Genomic DNA, 21,918 nt, shown 5'->3' on the forward strand with positions numbered 1-21,918 from the left:
CGCGCTATGTGCTAATCCGGGGTCAAAAAGAGGGGTTTCCATTACAAAAAACACTTCGACCTTGAAATGACCTTCAAAATGAGGTTAAAGGTCAAAGGTTTTTGGTGCATTCGGTGGCCCACTCTGTTCTGAACAAATTTTGTAGAGGTCATTTTTCGATATCTTAAAAATTAAAAAAACGCTTTTAGGCAGTTTTTCAAGCATTTGACCTTAAATCGACCTTCTCAAGGCCATGAAAAAAAAATAAAAATACCGTTTTGGACGTAAAATTTTCCGCTCTTTCGATTGCCGTTGTCAAAAATAGGAGTTCCCATTTAAAAAAACAAAGTTGACCTTGAAATAACCTTGAAAGTCAATCTCAAGGTCAAATCCAAGGTCACCATCGGATTCCGCGTTGAAAGTTACTAAAGGAATGACCTTGACCTTTGTATACCACTGTTGCATGATATCAGGTAAAAAACGACTTGAACAAAATCAGTATTGAAAAAATGTTTGTTTAAATAATGTTACATTATACTCAATCATAATATTAGTATTGACTTAATAAATATTTGTTCAATTTTGAATAATGTCTAATTTCATAATTCCTAAAAAAATAATAAAGTTACTGTATTTTTTGTCAACAATTGTCAGAGATTACAAATGACTTGATCTCTGAATTAAACAAATAGTACATTACGATACAAGTGCGCAAAGTAGGCGATTCCCGCATGATCGCCTACTTTTCGCACGCGTATCGTATATTATTTTCTCGTATGAGATGCGAAAAGTTCGATTATACTTTGAATTTGTGAGATGGGTGGAAAAAGAAGGTTTTATAATTAAGGAATAAATGTGGAAAAAACACGCAAAACATTTTTTTTCCCCATTGACAATGTAGATAGCGAAAAAAATTGGGAAAACGAAGTCCTTTCCCATTCCACGCAACTCATTTTAAAAAATGAAAATTCAAAAACTATGTTCTTGAGGTCCGACGGAAAACATTCTGCCAGTACAAATTTGACAGTCGTCCTTTCGCGTTTGTCCTTTCTAGTTGCTTTCAATTCAACAAAAATGTCTAGCTCGTAGAGTGACATGAGTGCCATAAGTGATATGAGTGTATCAGTGCCGGCAGAAATTGCAGAAGCTGCTCAAAATGTAGTGCTAAATTTATTGCCAGATGCGTCGCGAAGAAAATATACGCAAGTTTACAATGAATTTAAAAAGTGGCGCCAATCAAAAAAAACAGTTTCCTTCGCAGAAGAAATTTTTTTAGCATATTTTGCAAAATTGAATGATGCATACGCACCGTCATCATTATGGTCACGCTACTCGATGTTAAAAGCTACAATCAAGGCTTATGATAATCTTGATATTGGGACTTATCATAAGCTGATTGCTTATTTGAAAAAATTAAATAGCGGCTTTAGAAACAAAAAATCGAAAGTGTTTTCATCAGAAGAAGTGTCGGAATTTTTAGAGAAAGCACCGGATGACGATTATTTATCAATGAAGGTAAATTGATATGTTTATTTTAAAATAAATACTTTGTTAATATTATATTAATATACATTTTAATCGAAAATTATGTTTTACTGGTAGCTTTGATTTTTGGGATCACTGGAGCATGCAGACGCGAAGAATTGGCTGCAGTGAAGATAGATGATATTACAGACAGTGGAACCTTCTTATTCGTACGAATTTCAAAAATAAAAACGAAGATTGAAAGATCATTTACGATCACGGGAAAATTTTACGAGATATGTAAAAAATATCTTCACGAGCGTCCCGAACGAAATAAAACAAATAGGTTTTTCATTATGTATAGAAAAGGAGTATACATTTTGCAACCTATTGGTGTAAATATATTCGGTCTGATGCCTTCCCGAATTGCAAAATTTTTAAATTTGACGAATCCCGAAGAATATACCGGCCACTCATTTCGACGAACATCTGCAACTTTACTCGTCGATGCTGGAGCAGACATTACAACGCTCAAGAGGCACGGCGGTTGGAAATCAAATACAGTGGCAGAGGGCTACATAGAAAATTCAATTTCAAATAAAAAGGAAATTGAAAATAAAATTGAGAACAGCATTTTTACAAGACCATCAACTTCGCACGAGACATCTGAACCATCATGTAAGATAAGAAAAATAAATAGTCATGATCCAAAGCCATCGACTTCGAGAACACAGCATCGGTTTCCAGAAGAAAAATCAAGCGATCAAGAAGATGACACGAATGAAGCGTGTGCAAGTGCTAGAGAAATAAATTTTACAAATACAATAGATTTAAATAAACATGTTACATTAAATTTTTATAACTGTAATGTAACCATAAATATGTCTGGAAATAAAAAATAAAATTGATTTTTCCTAGATTTTTTTCATTAGGGAAAATTTATCTTCCTCGATTACAGTAACTAGCGAAAATTTGTCTTCGCCAATTACAGTAATCGGGAAAAATGTATCTTCCCCAGTATTCCCTCGTTAAACTATGTAGGCATTGACGCATTTTTTCCGTGCGCAAAGTATTTCCCCCACGCAGTTAGCGTGCGCAAAGTATTTTCCCCGTGCGGGAATGGGTTTGCGCATGCGCAGTTCCGTGTTACGATAAGCGTGCGGGAATCAAGGGCTTTGCACACGGAAAAGCGTGCGCAAAATCGAACTCTGCGCACGCTGTGCGAGAAAATAATTTACCAACTAATATAGATGTTCTCAAAAGACTATTGTATAAAACTCAAATTGATAAATCTACATTAGCCGAAGCTACCAGGATTGTAATAGATGAAGTGATAAGTATATGGGAAGAATCAACAATAAAAATAAAAAGAATAGATCATTGCAATGAATGCTTAAAGAAATGGTACAACTCTTATTCAAATGTGAGAAAATTTCAGCACAAGCGCAGTAAAAAAGTCGATGATTTTCTTGAAGGAATGACCGAAACATTTAACATTTCCCAAGACAGTAGAATTAAACTACTAGGTTCAATGGATGATGCAGTAAAGAAAAAATTTCTGTCCAGGCCAGTTGATTATATAAAACTCAAATTACCTGTTATAGAATCTCAAGACTTTGGTAAAACAACGTACTTATAATATAAGACACTTTCATTATTATTCTATGTGCTCTTCTTTTATAATCACATTTAATTACAGATGAAAATGTTTTATCAGACAATGATTTTGAGCAGTTCAGCAATTCTTCAACTCCAAAACAAAATGAGCCAGATGGAGGGCTCAGTCAGTCAATCAGCCAGAATGTGTCTATTAGCTAAGCTGAATCTAGTGAGGATACAAATATTATAGCAAGGAGAATGAGGACAAGTAAATATATTTTTATATCAAAGTATAGACTAATTAAGAATTATCTATATTCATTATTGTTATACATTAAACCTAATATTTTTAGGGCCAGAAGCTGAACTAGTACTTAGAACACAGCAACCATCCAGTGAAGAAACAAATGCAAGCTCCCAAAATAGTAGTGGTACAGTTTATGCTGTTGCCGGAAGAAATTATGAAAGTAAAAACGAAAGAGGTACGATTGATGTGATGACTCCAGACGTTGTGGCAGCTTTTGACAAAGCCAAAGTTTCCGACCGGGATGCTGTCTTTATAACCGGTCTTATTGCTAACGCATTGAACGTGAATGTTCAGACTTTAATCCTGAATCGTAAATCCATCAATATTTCAAGGGCAGAAGTAAGGAAGCGAGAACACGAAAAAATGAAGCAGTTATTACAAGATACGCCTTTTACTTTTTTGATCGTACATTGGGACGGCAAACTTATTCCTGATAATATTTCTTGCAAAAAAGTAGACAGATTGCCAGTTTTGGTGTCTTGTGATAAATTCACCAAGCTTCTCAATGTACCAGCATTGCAAGACCAAAAGTCAAATTCGGTAGCTTCAGCAGTTTATGCATCGTTAAAAGATTAGGGTCTAATAGACTTGACGAACGCTTTGTGTTGTGACACCACAAATGTAAATCTAGGGTGTAAAAGTGGTGTAGCAATGCTTTTGGAACTGATGATGGACAAAGATTTGCTCTATTTAGCTTGTCGACGTCATATATTCGAGCTTTTATTAAGAGCAGCTTTTGAAGAAAAATTTTCCGGCACTAGTGGTCCGGATGTGCTAATTTTCAAGAGATTTCGAGAATAATGGTCTGATTTTGATTTAACTTCTTTTGAAAATGGATTGGCTGGGCTCGAGATATCTCGGAGGAATGAAGTTCCTCGTGTCATTCAAAATATAAATAAATATTTGACAGAACAGCAGCCTCGAGATGATTACAAGGAACTTTTACAGCTCTGTTTAATTTTTTTGGAGACTGGAGAAGGAATTACTTTCAAAAAACCAGGAGCAGTTCACCATGCTCGTTGGATGGCTAAGGGAATCTACTCAATAAAAATGTTTTTATTCAGAAAGGCTTTCAAAATGAGTAAGAGCGATGAAATAAAGTTATATGCTGTGTGTAAATTTATTGTATTCAAATACATCAATTCATGGTACACAGCTCCATTAGTTATTTGTGCTCCTAATAATGATTTGAAGCTGATTAGATCATTAGTTGATTTTCAAGACGTAGACAAAAAAATATCAGATGATACTTTACATAAATTTAGAAATCATTTATGGTATTTGTCTCCAGAACTCAGCATTCTCTCACTTTTTGATACTGATGTTGATATCACCACAAAACAAAAAATAGTTCAATCACTAGAAAACGAACCATATGATGATGAAGTTGAATCTGTCAAAAAATTTGATCCATCCGATGAGGGCATCAGAGCATTATACGACGAAACGCTCGATTATTTCACAAACAGCCAAAGCTTAAATCTTTTTACTAGACTCAAGTTGAACAAAGATTTCTTAACACGTGATTGCAATCTATGGGAAAATGATCCTTCGTATATAGAATGTCGTGAAAAGTTAAAACATCTTACTGTGGTGAATGATTGTGCCGAAAGGGCAATTCACATGACTCAAGAGTATGTGAATACTCGATCATACGACGAAGACCAAAAACAATATTTACTTCAGTTTATTGATGAAAGCAGAAAAAATTTACTTGATAGTGCTGATAAAAATAAGCTGATAAAAAAATTGAGAACTGAGTAATGCAGTCATGTGAAATTAACATCAAATTATGTACATTTTCTGTATTTATTTGTATATTTTTGTAAATATATTATTTATTTTTGTTAAAAATTGTCTGTGTAAAATTGATAACGGTATTATGAATGTTTGATGTTTCCATTACTAATAATTTAAAAAATGTAATTATAGTAGTTTATATTACAGTTGCGAAAATATAACTGATCGCGGGGGCTTATTTTTTTTCTAATTGTTGAATACCAACGACGGTTGAAAACAAGAAAAACGTAAAATTGGAATAGTAGCCCCAGATTTCATTCTTAGCTCGTTTTTCCAACTTTGAATGACCATAAATCGGAAACGGGAGCACTTAGACACTTAAATAAAAATGGCAATTGAAGCTCATGTATTCTACTTTATTCTAGTAGAATTTATTTGGACCTCCGGGGACTTTCATCTACCCGTAAACTCGAAAAACCGGAAAAAAAGGTACGTTTTTGTTAAAATTTCTATAAATAAAACAGTAAAATCATGGTGAAAAATTATTTTTCTGCATTAAAATCACTACCGATGATGCTCTTTTCACTCATAGAGGTGATCTGAATAGATTTGAAGCTGATTAAAAAAATAATAAAGTGATAGTTTTGAAATTGAAGAGTGTTTAAGTGCGACAGATTCAATAAAATGCGAAAAAGCGTTTTTTTTTTAATTGAAACGGGTTAAAAGCTCTTTTTACAGAATTTTATTGCTGAATTCTTAGTTTTTAGGTATAAATAATCCATCCCGGGTACGGGAGCTAGTATTGGAGCCGTTTGGGAAATAAGCGTCACCCTAATATATATAAGTATTTACCGGAACATGAATCTATTTGTTCCAAAAAAATTCATGTATAATCTTGTTTTAAAAATATTCAAAGTACAACATTTAAAAAAAAAAAGTTTTTTATTTGATTGATGAAACTATAATAATATTTCAATTTTTTATAATATACACACATTCATTGTTACGTCCGTAATTCACAAATATTTAATTTACTTTACTTGAAAAATCAGTCTAGAGTAAGCGAAGCTTGGCAAAAAAATAATAAAAAGAGAACCTGTCGTAGCGGGTTCCCTTCGCTGCCTCTCGGATTGTTGTTTCCTTTGCGATTTGTCGATCTGCAGTCCGACGTTAGACAAGAAATGGAATGCGCCTAAAGCACCGCTCACAGCCAGTCACACTTCACAAGACGAGAGGGATTAGCGGAAGTTTCGGTTTAAGTTGAACTTTACTGATTTTAAGAGATATCGTTTCCTTTATTCGATTGACATCTTGTTACTTCGACGTTTGACAAGAAGTGAAATGTTTCGGTTTAAGTTGAACTTTACTGATTTTAAGAGATGTCGTTTCCTTTATTCGATTTACACCTTTTTACTTCGACGTTTCGCGCACCTTGTTACCGTTTCACTCCCGGTTGCCGAGTATCGCGAGTCCTCCTGCAATCGAGGATAAAGACCCGCGATGACCCGTCCACTGGCATACTAACTAATGTCACCGGTCAATGGGCTAATTGCTCAATCAGCTTCGCGAGTCGTTGCTTATTTTATTCAGCAATTCTCGCGAAAGCGTGAGAAAAGAGAACTGTCTCTCCCACCTTCGCGACGTGCTTTTATCAAAAGCGCATATTAGACGGAAAGCTATACGCGACTTCCATTCTCCGCGGGAAACGGCATCGGCTTATATGCACATTCCGTCTGGAGGTCGATTCATACCGAAGCTGCCGAAAGCAAGGAACCGCGCAGTTAACCGTTTGCGTGAGAAAGACTAAAAGTCACACGTAAACTGCTACTTCGACAACATATCAGCGTCTGATGTCTGGCTTGCTTGGGACGTAACATTCAGATTCTTAAAAAATCATTATTAATATGTTTTTTATTCCAAAATGTTACAGATTTAATTTCAAGGCCGCTCGAATTCCCGCCAACTTTTCATCGCTTTCGTAAGAATACCGAAATGGCCGCCATTTTGTTTAAAAGAAATATATTTTTAAGCACTCAAATATTTGTTGTTTAAGACCTATATGATTGTAATAAGTTAAATAATAAATTCCCTTTAATATAGTCGTGTGAAAAAAGGCTGTTTTACTTGTACATTCCCCCTTAATGAAGATCTTACTATATTAAAGTTTTTTGTTTTTAATGTTCATTGGAAATTATTATAAGAAGAAGCCAATTTTTATGCGTTATTTAATAATATGATGTTAAATATGGATTCAGAAACTTCGATAACCTTGGGGTATACGAAGTTTTATGAAATTTCATTGAAGTTGAATAACGTTTTCAAAGATGTACATTATGATCCATATCCAATCAAGTGATCAAGATTACGAGGTCTGTTCAAAAAGTATCGCGAATTTTATATGTTTTCAAAAATTATTAATTTATTCGTGAATATTAATAAATTAATTTTATCTCCTTCAAAGTAATCCTCCTCGGATATAATGCCAACGTTTTTTCCAATCCTGAAAGCACTTAAAAAAATCATTTTTTTTATCTTATTCAACTCCTTCTTCGATGCCATCTTTACCTCCTCAATCGCGGAGTAGCGTCGTCCTTTCATGGACCTCTTCAGTTTTAGGAACCTGAAAAAGTCTCAGGGGCCAGGTCTGGAGAATACGGTGGCTATGGCACCTTTACAGCGTTGTTTTTGACCAAATATTCGCGCACAAGCTACGATGTGTGAGCAGGGGCGTTATCATGGTGCAAGAGCCAGTTTTTGTTCTTCTACAGATCTAGATATTTCTGGCGGATTGCTTAGCGCAAATTGCACATAACTTGCAGGTAATATTCCTTATTGACCGTACTACCCTGTGGCAAGAGCTCATGATATACCACGTCCTTGTAATCGAAGAAAACTGTGATCAAAATCTTCATGTTCGACCGAACTTGGCGCACATTTTTCGATCTTGGCTCATGCGGTAGCTTCCATTGGGATAATTAAGCTTTGGTTTCCACATCATAACCATAAACCCATGTTTCATCACCAGTTATGATCCTCTAGAGCACGTTTGGATCATTATGGACCGAGTCCAACATCTCCTGAGCAATGTTAACGCGATGCTGTTTTTGGTCGAATTTGAGCAGTTTTGGCACGAATTTCACGGCGACTCGACTCATGCCCAAATCATTGGTTAAAATCGAATGGCAATAGCCAATAGATATGTTTAGATCCTCAGAAACTTCTCTAATGGTGATTCGACGATTAACCAATACTATTTTGATCACTTTATCAATGTTTTCGTCTGTTGTTGACGTGCTCGGACGTCCGGCACGTTGTTCGTCGTTCACATTTTCTCGGCCCTCTGAGAACATTTTGTACCATCGATAAACGTTGCTTCAGTCCAAGGTAGCTTCACCATATGCCACAGTCAACATTCGGAATGCGATCGCGCACTTGATTTTGTTTTTTACACAAAATTAAATACTAATTCTTTGATCCATTTTTTAGAATAGGCAAAAATCGAAAACGAGCCAAAACACATCCAAGCAAAATGGCCGACCTTGTCAGCATAAGTAAGAGACATGAGTACCAACATAACGCTACAAAAAAAATCAAAATTCAAATTTATGTAGCCCACGGAATTTCAAATTCACGATACTTTTTACTTTTTGAACAAACCTCGTATATATTCCTATGTATTTTGAATCGCTGGGTACGAATCCGACGTCCATTAGATCCCAAAACATCTAGGTCAAAGGTATTTGAAGGTGAAATGAAGAAAAAAGTCATTTAAATGAAAATAATTGCCAGATTTTAGGATTTTTTAAGTCGCTGATCCCGACTTCCAGCTTCATTCGATCTTAAAGGGTCAAGATCAAGGTCCAATTTGTTTATTTTACAAAAAATGAATTTTTGTCTGTTGATTTTGAAAAAGAACGGGAAATTCTACGTCCAGATATCTATTTCATTTTTTTTGTATCATAACTAACAAGGTCATTTCAAGGTCATTTGAAATGATCTTGTTTAACTTTATTTTATTTTATTTATTTTAACCTTTAACCTCAACTTTAAACTTTATTTTAACATCAACTTTATTTTATTATATAGAGGGTTCACTAGCTAGCTAACTAACTTGAGAATCCATAAAATGGTCTTTGAGATTCATAAAACATCCCAATCGTTGATAGTTCATCACTATATAAAACATATCAATACAATACACCATATAAAACATATCAATACAATAGTCTAGCTCTATGAACGCCATATTTTCGTATTTTTGCAGTTGTCAAATGAACCCTCTATATAATAATATTAAGTGACCTTGGTAATTGTGATACAAAAAAATGAAATAAGACGTAGAATTTTCCGTTCTTTCAGAATCATCAATCAAAAATACATTTTTTGCTAAATAAATATATTTGTCCTTGACTTTCACCTTGATTCGTTGGGATCAAATAGAGCCCAGATTTGAGATCAGCGACCCAAAGAAACCTAAAACCTGGCAACTATTTCCAATTAAATGACTTTTCTCCATTTCCCCCATCATTGATGTTAATTCACGTACAGAGCCGGGCGGTGACGCATTTGAAAGGACTTTTCAAGAACTTTAAAATGGTGTGAATTCTGAATACAATCAAATCTTTTTTCTATTTTTTTCAAATAATAATTTAAGACCTAAAATTCTAAAAATTCTTGTCCATCTTTGATGCCCTGACCAACATTTGATAAAAATCACACGAAAATTTAGAGCAAAGCATTTCATAGCTCTTTCTAAACACTACCGAATATCAAAATCACTCATTAATAAATTATTTTTATCAAATATTACGCCAGTATCAGCTGTTTCCACAAAATTTTATACTTTACTTCAAATTTTTATATCTTCGTATATTTAAATAACAGAAAAAAATGTATAAAAAGGAAAATGTTTCGTTTTTCACATAGAACACTGTGAAATTTTGTTTTCGATTGTTTTCGAAAATGAATATTACAAATTTTGGCCTAGCTGATGCGCTAAAAAACGTAAAAAATATTACTGAGTCATAATATTGTTCTTTTTTACTCTTAGAATAATTTTTGTGAAGAAAATTACAATTTGTGTGGAAAATTTCTTTTATCTTTTTTTATTAAAAATAACAATATAGTCAGGATAGTATAGTTTATGTAAAAAATAACTATAAATTTACATAAGATATTCAGTTGAGAATTGCCTACTTAGTATAAAGTAGATCTAACAAGCTCAAGAATAACGAACGTGTTTACAAAAATCGTGTTACTAAATACTTACTCCTATCAAATCAAGTATATATTTTCAAATATTTCTTTACTTCTGGCTACAAGTGTATTATTCGACAGTGAACATTCTGAGCATGAATAGCGATTTCCGTACTGTGTTGTGACCATAGTGCAATTGAGAAATTTAGGTGTCCATGAGTTTAATAAGATTATTGCACTTCGTGAACTTCAAATGAAATATCGTGCCATTGCAAAATAGTTGAACATGGATAGATGCATAGTTGCTTGTAATGTTAAAAAATATAGTGCAACAGTTAGTGTAGAATATAGTCACCAAAAGCCAAGAAAAAATACTGCCAAAGAAGATAATTACCAAGTGAGTTTGCGAAATCCAAAAATGACAACCTCAAAATTTAGTGCCGATTTAAGTAAACATGTACAAGGAAAAACAGTACGTACGAGTACAGTAAAATAACGTCTTCGAGAAAAAGAAGTTCTTGGTCGAATCGCTGTTGAAAAACTACTACTACGAATTGTTAATACAATGAAACGCTTGCAGTGGGCAAAATCACATAGAAACTAGAAAGTTGATGATTGAAAAAAAATCCTTGGGCCCGATGAGTCAAAATTTGAAATTTTTGGAAGTATGAAAAAAGTTTATGTAAGAAGAAGGGTTAACGAAAAATATATTGATGATTGTTTAGTTCCTAGTATAAAGAATGGTGTTGGTTCAGTCATGGTATGGAGTTTGGAAAAATACTGAAAAAAAAGTTAGAAAAAATTTTTACAAAAGCATGCAGTGACGTCAGGGTTACGGTAAGTTGCACGACACTTTGAATTTTAACAGGATAATGATACCAAGCACACTTCGAAATTCTATAAAAGTTATTTGTTGAACTTAGAAAAACAATAAAAGCTAAAAATTATGAAATGGGCACCACAATCACCTGATTTAAGTCCTATTGAGTTACTATGGGAAGAAATTGATTCATGTCTAAGAAAGTATTGTCCAAAATCTGCATCTGTCTTTTGGGAAATTTTACAAAAAGAGTGGAAAATTCTTCAACACATAACATTGGATCAAATGATTGAAAGAATTCCATGGAATAGTAAAACTGTACTTGAACACAAAGGAGGACATTTCGATGAGACAAAAGTTTAATTTTTTCATGCAAGATGTTATACAACATATGTTTATTTTTCATTCAAAATTTACTTTTGTTACTCTTTATTGATACATTATTTGATGCATTTATCAATTTAATACTATCTAGTTCGAAGATTATTTTGTAAAAAATTTACCTGACCGTTTCATCGGATTTTGTTATTTAGTTTGTATTCTTCCTCTAATTTTCTAGCAAAGCAATAATTGAAGTATGTATTTCAACTAAATATTTTATTTAAATTATGATACCTACTTACTTATTTGTGCAAATTAAAGGAACTACCTAATTAATGAAAGTGTTTTTATTTGAATCCTGATACTATAATGTTTGTAACAAACAAATTATTTTTTGTCACCGAAAAAAAGATGAAAAAAAAACTTTTCGCACAAATTGTCATTTTCCTCACGTAAAATATATTAAGAGTAAAAAACGAAATTCCACAGTATTCTACGTAAGAAACGAAAACGTTTCTTTATTATACGTTTTTTTCTATCATTTAAATATACGTAGATATAAAAAGTAGAAGTAAAGTATAAAATTTTAGGGATATCGGGGTAATATCTAATTAAAATAATTTTCTAATGAATGATTTCAATAAGGTTTGGAAATAGCTATAAAATGACATGCTTAAAATTTTTGTGTTTTTTTTTTGCTAAAGCTGGACAGGGAATCAAAGATGGACACAAATTTTTAGAATTTTTAGTCTTGAATTATTGTTTGAAAAAAGTAGAAAAAAGATTTGATTGTTTTCATAATTTATACCATTTGAAAGCACTCAAAAAGACCTTTTAAATGTGCCCTTACCCGGCTTTGTACATTAATTTGCATTAAAGATGGACAATTTAAAAGTTTAAACAATTTTGCCAGAGGGGGGGGGGGGGTAAAAGTACGTGACCGGAAGTGTAATACCAACTGTTGAGTCTTGAGCTGGATTGACAACAGCCGGAGTAATGGTAGTGGTAGTGGTAGTGGTAGTGGTAGTGGTAGTGGTAGTGGTAGTGGTAGTGGTAGTGGTAATGGTAGTGGTAGTGGTAGTAGTAGTAGTAAAAAGGGACATCGATTATTGCTTTAGACTTTCAGCATGAGATGTAGTGTTATCAAAGTGTGGTTGAAAGGTTCCGAAAATCAAAGCTTACTAAGCTTACTAAGGAGAGTGAGAGAGAGAGGGATAGAGAAAGAGAGAGAGCAGCATATAGCTTACCAAGCTAGAGACGCTACCCCCTCTCTGAGGGTCCACATTCAGCCAGCATAAGCTTACTAAGCGCTCTACTATCGAAGGAGAGCGAGAGAGAGGGAGAGAGAGAGAGAGACCATCATATAGCTTACCAAACACCCTACCAACTTCTACAGCGTCCTACCTTAACAACCTCTGTAGGTGGGTTGGGGGGGGGGTGCACTTTGTCGAAGGGCTTACTGGCAGACGAACAGGTGTTAAATTATCGCGAAAACTCAACACCTTCATCGGGCGGCCTCTTTCTGTCCCAGGACATACACATATCCCTTATGCATTGGCGACGCATCTTCAATGCAAAAGGTACATCGATTACCTTTTAGACACTCAGCATGGGGTCTCACCTTATCGCGGTAACACAGAGAGGTGTCGCGGTATTGCGCTACTGCGACACCTTCATCAGGCGGCCTCTTTGTGTCCCAAGACATACACATATCCCTTATACATTGGCGGCATCCTTTGACGGCTCCTTTGTGTCCCAGGACAGACATTGCTTATCTACTGACATATTACGAATGGAAAATCGTTAAACTTAAACTTTCCAATTTCGATACGCATACTTTTGTTATTTCGAAATCGTCATACTGATTCTCAAGACATCAACAGTTAGTGACCTTGAAATGACATACAAAGTCGCTATAAAAAAAATGAAAAATATTATACCTGAACATAAAATTTTGCATGCTTTCAGAATCTGCAGTCAAAATTGAACTTTTTGCACAATATGTACATTTGACCTTGAAAATGACTTTAATTCAGACATGTTGAGATTAAACAGACTCTAAATTTAGATTCAGCAACCTTCAAAACCATAGAAACACTAGTTACATTTTTTAGAACTACTTTTTCCTTAGTTTTACCTTTGAAGTTGAAATGAATGGAACAGATGAGGCAAATACGAAGACTAAATGAAACCGCTATTTGGTCAATATCCGAACAAGACGCCTTCCCCTCACTACTTGTTTACGACAGTCATCATTCCTAATCTCTCTCTCTCTCTCTCACTCTCTCTATCACTCTCTCTCTCTCTTCTATTCTTCTCTCTTCTTCTTCTTCTTCTTGCAACTCGTGCTTGACTATCTGTTCAACAATGTTGTAGATGATCGGCAACGACTTTATAGTAAGGGTAAACCCTGGGGTTTTTGAAGGTCTGTTATACTTTCCAAAGATACCAGGGTTTTTTTTCTGTGGTCAGCAGCTTCGAGGGAGGCGACAAGATGATTGCGACTGCAGAGGATCTAATAATTGTCTATGACATAATCTTCGTATATTCTTACAAATGCAATTCAGCTTTACAACGCCAAAAAATGTTTAACATAATCTAGTAAAGAAGATGAGAATGAACACAAAAGATGAGTCTTGTGTTCTTTTTTTCTAGTTAATTTTTGTTAGTTTAGTTATGATTTTTACATATTTATTTTCAAGTCCAGCATACAGGAAATTATTTCCTCTGCTAGAGTATTTTTTTAAATGTATATACATATAAGTATGTATGTATATATATCTAAATTATAGAAAGATAGATAAATTGTAAGTAGTTTATTGTATAAAGAATATACAAATAATAATACCTTGGTTAGTTTACACTTGTCTTACTTAAATGTTAACAAAACAATTCTCACAACATATTAAAGTCGTAGATAATTAAACAACCACAGCGCATTTTGTTATCGACAAATATACATCCGACGTAAAACCTGAATAATAAAACTATAATAATAGTAATAATAATAATAATAATAATAATAATAATAATAATAATAAATAATAAACTTATTGCAAATTTATTTTAATAATTAAGGAAAATTTAATATCTTGTCATAAATTTATATAAAACATAAGGCTTTCATGAAAGTCCGAGTGAGTATATATTATTAAGAGGGATATTACTCAATACAGAATATATATATGATACTGCAGTTAATCTAATTTTGCGTAACAATCTAAAATTAATAACAATACGAATGACACACATAGTTAGGCCTAATTTTACAAAGGCATTTTTCTAAGAACTCTTAAAGAATATTTAATCCAAAGAGTAGCCACTAATTAAGAGGAGTTGACCTTAACGACGCAGCTTTAGTTTAAACGTTTACATGCTCATATTGATGTAGTGAAAGTTCGCTAGAGCTTGAGTCGGCTGAAAATACACCACCAATGTTCAAACTTTGAATTGTACCAAAGCTTGTTTTGCAAAAAGCTCCCTCAGCCTTATCTCTGTGAGTCTGCTATCCATGTCAACCTCGACAGGGCCCTCCATTTCCTTACCAAGGCCTTTTAAAGCGGAGGAGATAGTGTGGACCTCTTGGACTCACATAGCGGTTATTTAAGCCATCTGTACAATAGTTATGGTCTGAATAAATGGGTCAATGTTATTGTCGGTTAAAAATGCTCAGTCGAGACAAATCAAACGCACACAACTGTCTTAACTTCTTCTATTACTCTTTCCAGATGAGTCGTCTATTTCTCTACGATTAATTTCGTCACTTTAGTGACACCGCCATTGAGCGACGACATAAATTTCCTTATTTCTTCCTCCATCTGTAAAAATGAAGATAAAATAGAAATCAATACAATTTATTTCAAGAAATATGGTGATTTCCCAACGATACGTAAAATAATAAAATGATAAATAAAATAAAAATAAAAAATAATGTCGTTTATTAAAATAAAATATATATGTAAAGTGTATGAATAAAATTTATTACTAAGTTATTTAACATTATTTATGTTATGGGACTTTGCCAGGGCGATGGGGAGGAGAATCCAAACCTTTTTTCACCATAATTGTTTCTCACTGTCAATTTCCAAATCAAACACTACATTTGACAGAATAAAAGTTACTTAAATACTTTATTATTAATATTTTAATAATTAAAATAAATTCCTGGCTTTTTCAAATAAAATAAATTATATAAATTACTTTATTATAACTTAACACTACTTTTAAATAACTTTGTTTACATTAATCTGATTTAAATATTTCAGATTTTCTATATAAAATATCGAATTACTAGTGTTCCCATAATAAAATATTTTATAACTACAGTAAATCATAATTACAAAAAATTTATGTTTATAATATATATTATCCATATCAAAATAATAATGTCATATTAAATAATGTTCGTATCTATATTTAAGAGCTGACCCTTAATTAAATAATTAAAAAATTCACACATACATACATTATTTTGGATAACGTTTTGTTGAATGATTTGCCAACCTCTTCAGATCTTTAAATAAGATAACTATTAAATAATATAACAAGTATCAATTCTAAGTAAGATTTTCGTTAAGTGCTTAACAGTGATACTTGTGATATTGTTTAATAGTCTTCTCATTTAATGGTGTAACGTCAGAAAAGACGTTTTTCGGCCTTTTATCTATGTGTTTTTTGGTTTGATGCTTGCGGACCGTAAACCGAAGACGAGAAGTTCGTGAGAAATAGCTATCCGTTGTTAAGCTAAAGTTATGAAAGAGTTGGCAGAGCTTGCAAGTAAATTGCAAGATCAAGATCCCAACAAGGAAAGGATAATGAGTCGGTAGGGCTTGTAAATAAATTACAAGATGCCAACTATTTGGTTTCCTAACAGGCTCTTAGTTATTATAAAGGTAGATAGAAGAGCCGCTATCATGCGAAAATAGTAGAAGAAAATGTGTATTGATAGGAAAACTGTCTTTGTAAATTAACTTACTTGCTTTATTTATTTTTCTTTTTTTGATACACGAAACACGGAAGAGTTGGCTTGTTTTACTCCTAGTGTTTCTCTTGATGGAAACGTGGTTTGAAAGTACCTTCTTGGCCGCGCCACACTTAGACCTTGCTTGCTTGGAACTACTCACTATCCTGCACTGACAGATTTTTGAGCTGACACAATTTTTTATAGAGTGGGCGCGGATTTCTGTTATTATGAGCTCCAGCGCCGCTGCAGCATTTTCTAATTGGTCCAGAGTGTCCGCTTTTCTTTTGGTTACTCCTCCAAGCCACGCTTCCACCTGAGGGTTCCCTCAAGAGATGGCGACACAGGCATGAATTCTCTTAATTTCTATTATAATATTACTATATTTTCATTCATAAAGTGTTAATGGAATGTACTTAATTGATTAACAAAAACCAAACAATTTTTCTAATTTCTAAACAATTACAACTCGTATAATATTGCGCTTCCGTTAAATAATTAGTCATTATTAAATAACTTTAACTATTTTAATTAATTCCGCTGGTTATTTATCTTTTTTAAAAGGTTATAAATTAATATGCAATAATTATTTCAAGTTGTAGTTGCCCAAAGATTACAATTGATTGTTTAAGCCTAATTAATTATGGTTTTAGATTTATTCTAATAACAAGTTCTATTAAAATTACTTTTATTCTAATTCATGCTATTAAATGTATTTATTATCATAATTTAATTGAATATTCTTGAATTATAAAATTATATTTTAAAAATTATTTATCTTCTTTCTTATTTTACTCTTAAACTATTTATTCTACGAATTTTCGCAAGGAAGCTTTAAGAAAAGCCATAATCTTGCGCATATTTTTTTGGTATAACTATAAAAACAAAATATAACAGGGCTATTAAAAAATTTAGAAAAATACTTTACGAGGAAAAAAACGAAAACATAAATAATTATTTAACAAACTGAACTGCAACTAAAGCAACTGAATACGCAATGTGGAAAGCAACAAGAAGAATAAAACAACCACAAAAATTTTCTTTTCCTGTCCTAAAAAATGATATGACTTGTAGTAAAACAGATATTGATAAAGTTAGTACATTTGCTAAACACTTACAAAATGTGTTCAGTCCACTACAGCGTAAAGTAACAAAAGAAGAACAGAATTTATCATACAGCACGCAAAGTAATATAAATAATAACAAATCATTTAACAATATAAAGGCAAAAGAAATAAGCAACACTATCCATTATCTAAAAAATAAGAAAAGCCCCGGCTATGATAATATAAATGCCAAGTTATTGAAAGAACTTCCCATTAAAGTGGTAAGATATATAACCATTGTGATTAATTTAATATTTCGATTACACTATTTTTCCATGGTATGGAAGACATCAATAATAATACTCATACTAAAACCAGGTAAACCGTCCCAACTTGTCACATCTTACAGGCCAATTAGTCTGCTGCCTACGCTATCTAAAATCTGTAAAAAAATAATACTTAAGAGAGTAAACAAAGTGTTACAAGATCAAAACATAAGACCTGACCATCAATTCGGTTTTTGTAATAATCATGCCACAATAGAACAAACAAATAGAGTTACAACTAAAATAAGAAACACTTTTGAAAAAAACGAATATTGTAATGCAGTATTCCTAGATATAGCTCAAGCTTTTGACAAAGTTTAGCATCAAGGACTTTTATATAAACTAAATAAAATTTTTCCAAAATAACTATACCTGCTACTTGAATCATATCTAAGCTGTAAAACCTTTAAGGTAGAAATAAATAATGAAATAACCAATCTTTATCCAATAAAAGCCGGTGTCCCACAAGATAGTATTTTTGGTCCTATTTTATTCTTAATATATCTTTGCTAGGGGAAAACTCATTAGCTACGGTAGTCCACAGCTATGTTCCACGATTTTGAGTCCTATTTCGGTTAAGGAAGCCGGCGCTAACACAAATTTACCACGAATGGCTGAAAAATTGAAGCCAGGCAATTAAAAATATTACACATCAATTTCATATAAATATGTATAAACGGCGATCTCTTTATTACGCCCAATAACATCAATTACAAAATTGAATAAATAACTATAGGGTACCAAAACTCGATCAATAAATGAACCAAATCCGAATTAATACAGGAGTTACAAAAAGTGAGCTTATTCGCTCACTTGCGGAAACACAACAATTGAGCCCAATTTCGGCGAAAAGAACACGAGCGAATTCGTTCAGTGTCCTCGACGCAAATAGATAAAATTACGGCCGCAAAATTCCCAGCGAGAGCTGGTGCAGAGAAAATCAGATGCTCTGGGGAGCGATCCACCAGGTTCCGTCGTACTCCGGTCGCAGGTGACAGTTTGGAGGCGGCGGAAGTGCAGCCCAACTGGCAGAGGCGTTCGAGTGACGAAGACACCTGCGCCACTGTCTAGCTTCGAAGATTGGAATGAGGGGCACCATGCCAGGACCTTCTGGCGGCCTTTACCTCGGCAGTGATAGACGTGTGCCAAACTTGTGCTCTGGAGCTCCATAGCACTGCCTCTCCAGAGAGTATCCTAGTTAGCTCGGACACACAAATATTCTTCGGCCTCTCTCTCCACCTCTTTACGGACTCTGCCTGGCTTTTAGCTGAATCTTTCCTCTGGCTTGCTTTTGGCTCTCCCTATGATTTCTTTCTTGATTCCCGCGAATTCTCTTACTTAAGAATCCGCCGATTCAGCCTCTCTCTCCGCTAATTAGTTGCTCTCATTCTCCTTCTCTGCTCTTCTCGTTCTCGCCCTTATTTCGAGCTCCCCTTCTCCAGCCACGCTGACATCTTCCAGGCCCTGCAACAAACCAAGCGTAAATACCATGTTGCCACAGCCACGCCTGGTCGCTGCGTCCGTGCGAGGAGAGTGCCTTATAGAGGATCAGCGATTATCGCTGTTTGCCCTATCACATACTCATGATCTCCCGAAAATGGAAAATGTTAAGATCGCTACATGTGCTGACGACACAGCAATACTAATATCACACGTTAATGAAATAACAGCCATTCACATCATATACGAGGGTGGTCCGATAAGTACTTAGCCTACAAAAGAAAAACGAAAATTTTGGAAAAGTGGCGTTTTATTTTTCAACATAGTCTTCTTTTAGTTCGATACACTTGGCCCAGCGATGCTCCAACTTCTTTAACCCGTTTGAAAAATACGTTTCCTCGAGGTCTGAAAAGTAGGCTTCCGTGGCAGCGATTGCCTCCTCATTCGATTTAAATTTCTGTCCGGCGAGTGACTTTTTCAAGTTTAGAAACAAAAAGAAGTCGCACGGAGCTAAATCTGGAGAATATACGGTGGATGGGGCAGCAGTTCGTAGCCTTATTCGACCAATTTGGCCATGGCGACGGCGGAGGTGTGAGCCGGTGCGTTGTCATGGTGGAAGAGCACTTTTTTCTTCGCCAAATGGGGCCGTTTTTTCTGCAATTCGACGTCGAATCGGCCCAATGATTCGGCATAGTACATCCCTGTGACCGTTTTGCCCCTCTCCAGGTAGTCGATGTAGATTACACCTTGTGAATCCCAGAAAACGGTGGCCATCACCTTTCCGGCCGATGGGGCAGTCTCCGTCTTCTTTCGTCTTCAGCACTTTCGCCGTGTAAAGTCCACTGTTTCGACTGTTCCTTGGTCTCTGGTGTATACCAGTGGATCCATGTTACGTCGACTGTCACGAAACGACGCAGAAACTCCTTCGGATTGCGCTTAAACAGCGTCAGACATTGCTCTGAGTGAGCAAACGCGGCACCTATCGCTCCGACAGCTTTCTCATGCCCAAAATTTCATGCAGGACATGACCCACGCGGTCTTTTGAGATGCCTACGATCTTAGCTATCTCGCGCACCTTCAATCGTCGATCTGCCAATACGAGATCGTGAATTTTTATCATGTTATCCTCCGTGGTAGTCGTTTTCGGAGCACCTGGACGTGGCTCTTCAAAAATCGACGTGCGACCACATTGAAACTCGTTAAACCAATTTTTGACGGTCGCCATCGAAGGAAAAGAGTCACTGTACATAACATCCAAGCGTTTTTTGATTTCGCTGTGCGATTTCCCTTCCAAAAACAAGAATCGAATCACCGACCGATACTGCTCTTTTTCCATTTTTCAAAAATCAACGCACACTTGCTTTCACACGCTCTAAAAAATAAACTACAACTCCAATCCGGCTGAAATCTTGACAGTAACCATTGAGAAGATTGTACTATGTGATAGAATATTTCTTTTGCGAGAGTGGCGCCATCGAGCGGTGAGGCTAAATACTTATCGGACCACCCTCGTAGAATTATCTGAACACAGCTGAGAACTGGTTCAATAAATGGAGGATAATAATTAATGAAGCAACATTTGTGCAAATAACTTACACCCAAGAAAGAGCATCCTATCTACCGGTACAGTTAAATAATCGCCAAATTCCACAAGTAGACAAAGCTAAATATCTTGGAATATACTTGGACCAACGATTGACGTGGAGAGAACATATTTGGACTAAGAGAAAACAACTAAATTTGCAGATAAGGAAATACTACTGGCTATTGAGGAAAAAATCCTAACTATTAATTAAAAACAAACTTCTAATATACAAATCCATAATTAAACCAGTTTGGACTGATGGCATACAACTTTGGAGTACAGCTACAAAGTCTAATATAGATATCATAGAAAGGTTCAAAAATAAAACTTTAAGATATAACACTGATTCACCACGATATGTAACTAACGAATACACAATTTTATTATTTTTTAAGTTTAAGTTTGTCCAGACCGGCAAACAGGGATACTATTTCCTCTGCTGGATTTAACCATTTATTAATTGTGTAATGTACGTATGTTTATTGCGATTATGTAATTAATGGATATATACTCTTGAAATAAATAAATAAATAAGAAAGGATGTCAACATAAAGACAGTAAAAGGAGAAATAGAAGCAGCTTGCATAAAATATACCAGTAGAATAAAAGAGCATCCAAATCGTCTAGCCAAGGAGATAATATACACAACACCAACAATTTCAAGATTCAAGAAATATAAAACACCATTTACATATAATTAATATAGTATAGTAGTAACTCACTGGTACAGATCATTGATGAAGTACCTACATATAATATGACAAATAATATGGTAACTAATTATTGAATTATTGTAAAACCATTTACTCATTGTCGAAAAGACAGACTGTAAATAAAATTGGGGAAAAAAAAATATTTTGGTATTTCAATCTGCCATTTATACTTTCGATAATTTTCATTCTTATGCTTAAATAGTGGAATTTTCCAGAGATTCTGTTCTCATCTCCGAAAAACAGACAGGATGCATTTTTATGGCCTTTTTATCGCTCACAGCCCTAGCAGATGCATAGGCGTGCCCGTGTGTAAGGTCTAACACGTAGGCGAGTGGCTCATTTCCAGTTAGGGTCCAGTTTTCAAATTTGAATGTAAATATTATTTAAATTAAAAAACAGCGGAATTTCCAAAATATTTTATG

General features: G+C 34.4%; 1 protein-coding gene across 3 annotated transcripts in view; it reads right to left on the bottom strand.

Annotated features, from left to right (window-relative positions):
* The window catches only part of LOC131663662 (mediator of RNA polymerase II transcription subunit 28), a 399,554-nt gene that overhangs the window by 328,015 nt on the left and 49,621 nt on the right, over positions 1 to 21,918 (bottom strand). Inside the window, exons 2-3 of one of the 3 annotated variants that reach the window (XR_009301873.1) lie at positions 15,120 to 15,244; positions 14,282 to 15,038 (exon numbers count right to left, since the gene is read on the bottom strand). The exons of the other annotated variants lie outside the window; for them this stretch is intronic. The gene's annotated coding sequence lies outside the window, so the exon portion shown is untranslated. Of the gene's footprint in view, positions 1 to 14,281; positions 15,039 to 15,119; positions 15,245 to 21,918 lie in introns of those variants that run through there. 3 annotated transcript variants of the gene reach the window in all.

This window comes from Phymastichus coffea, unplaced genomic scaffold (genome assembly GCF_024137745.1).
Source record: "Phymastichus coffea isolate CEN01 unplaced genomic scaffold, Cenicafe_Pcof_1.1 PCOF00037, whole genome shotgun sequence".
Lineage (NCBI taxonomy): Eukaryota > Metazoa > Arthropoda > Insecta > Hymenoptera > Eulophidae > Phymastichus > Phymastichus coffea.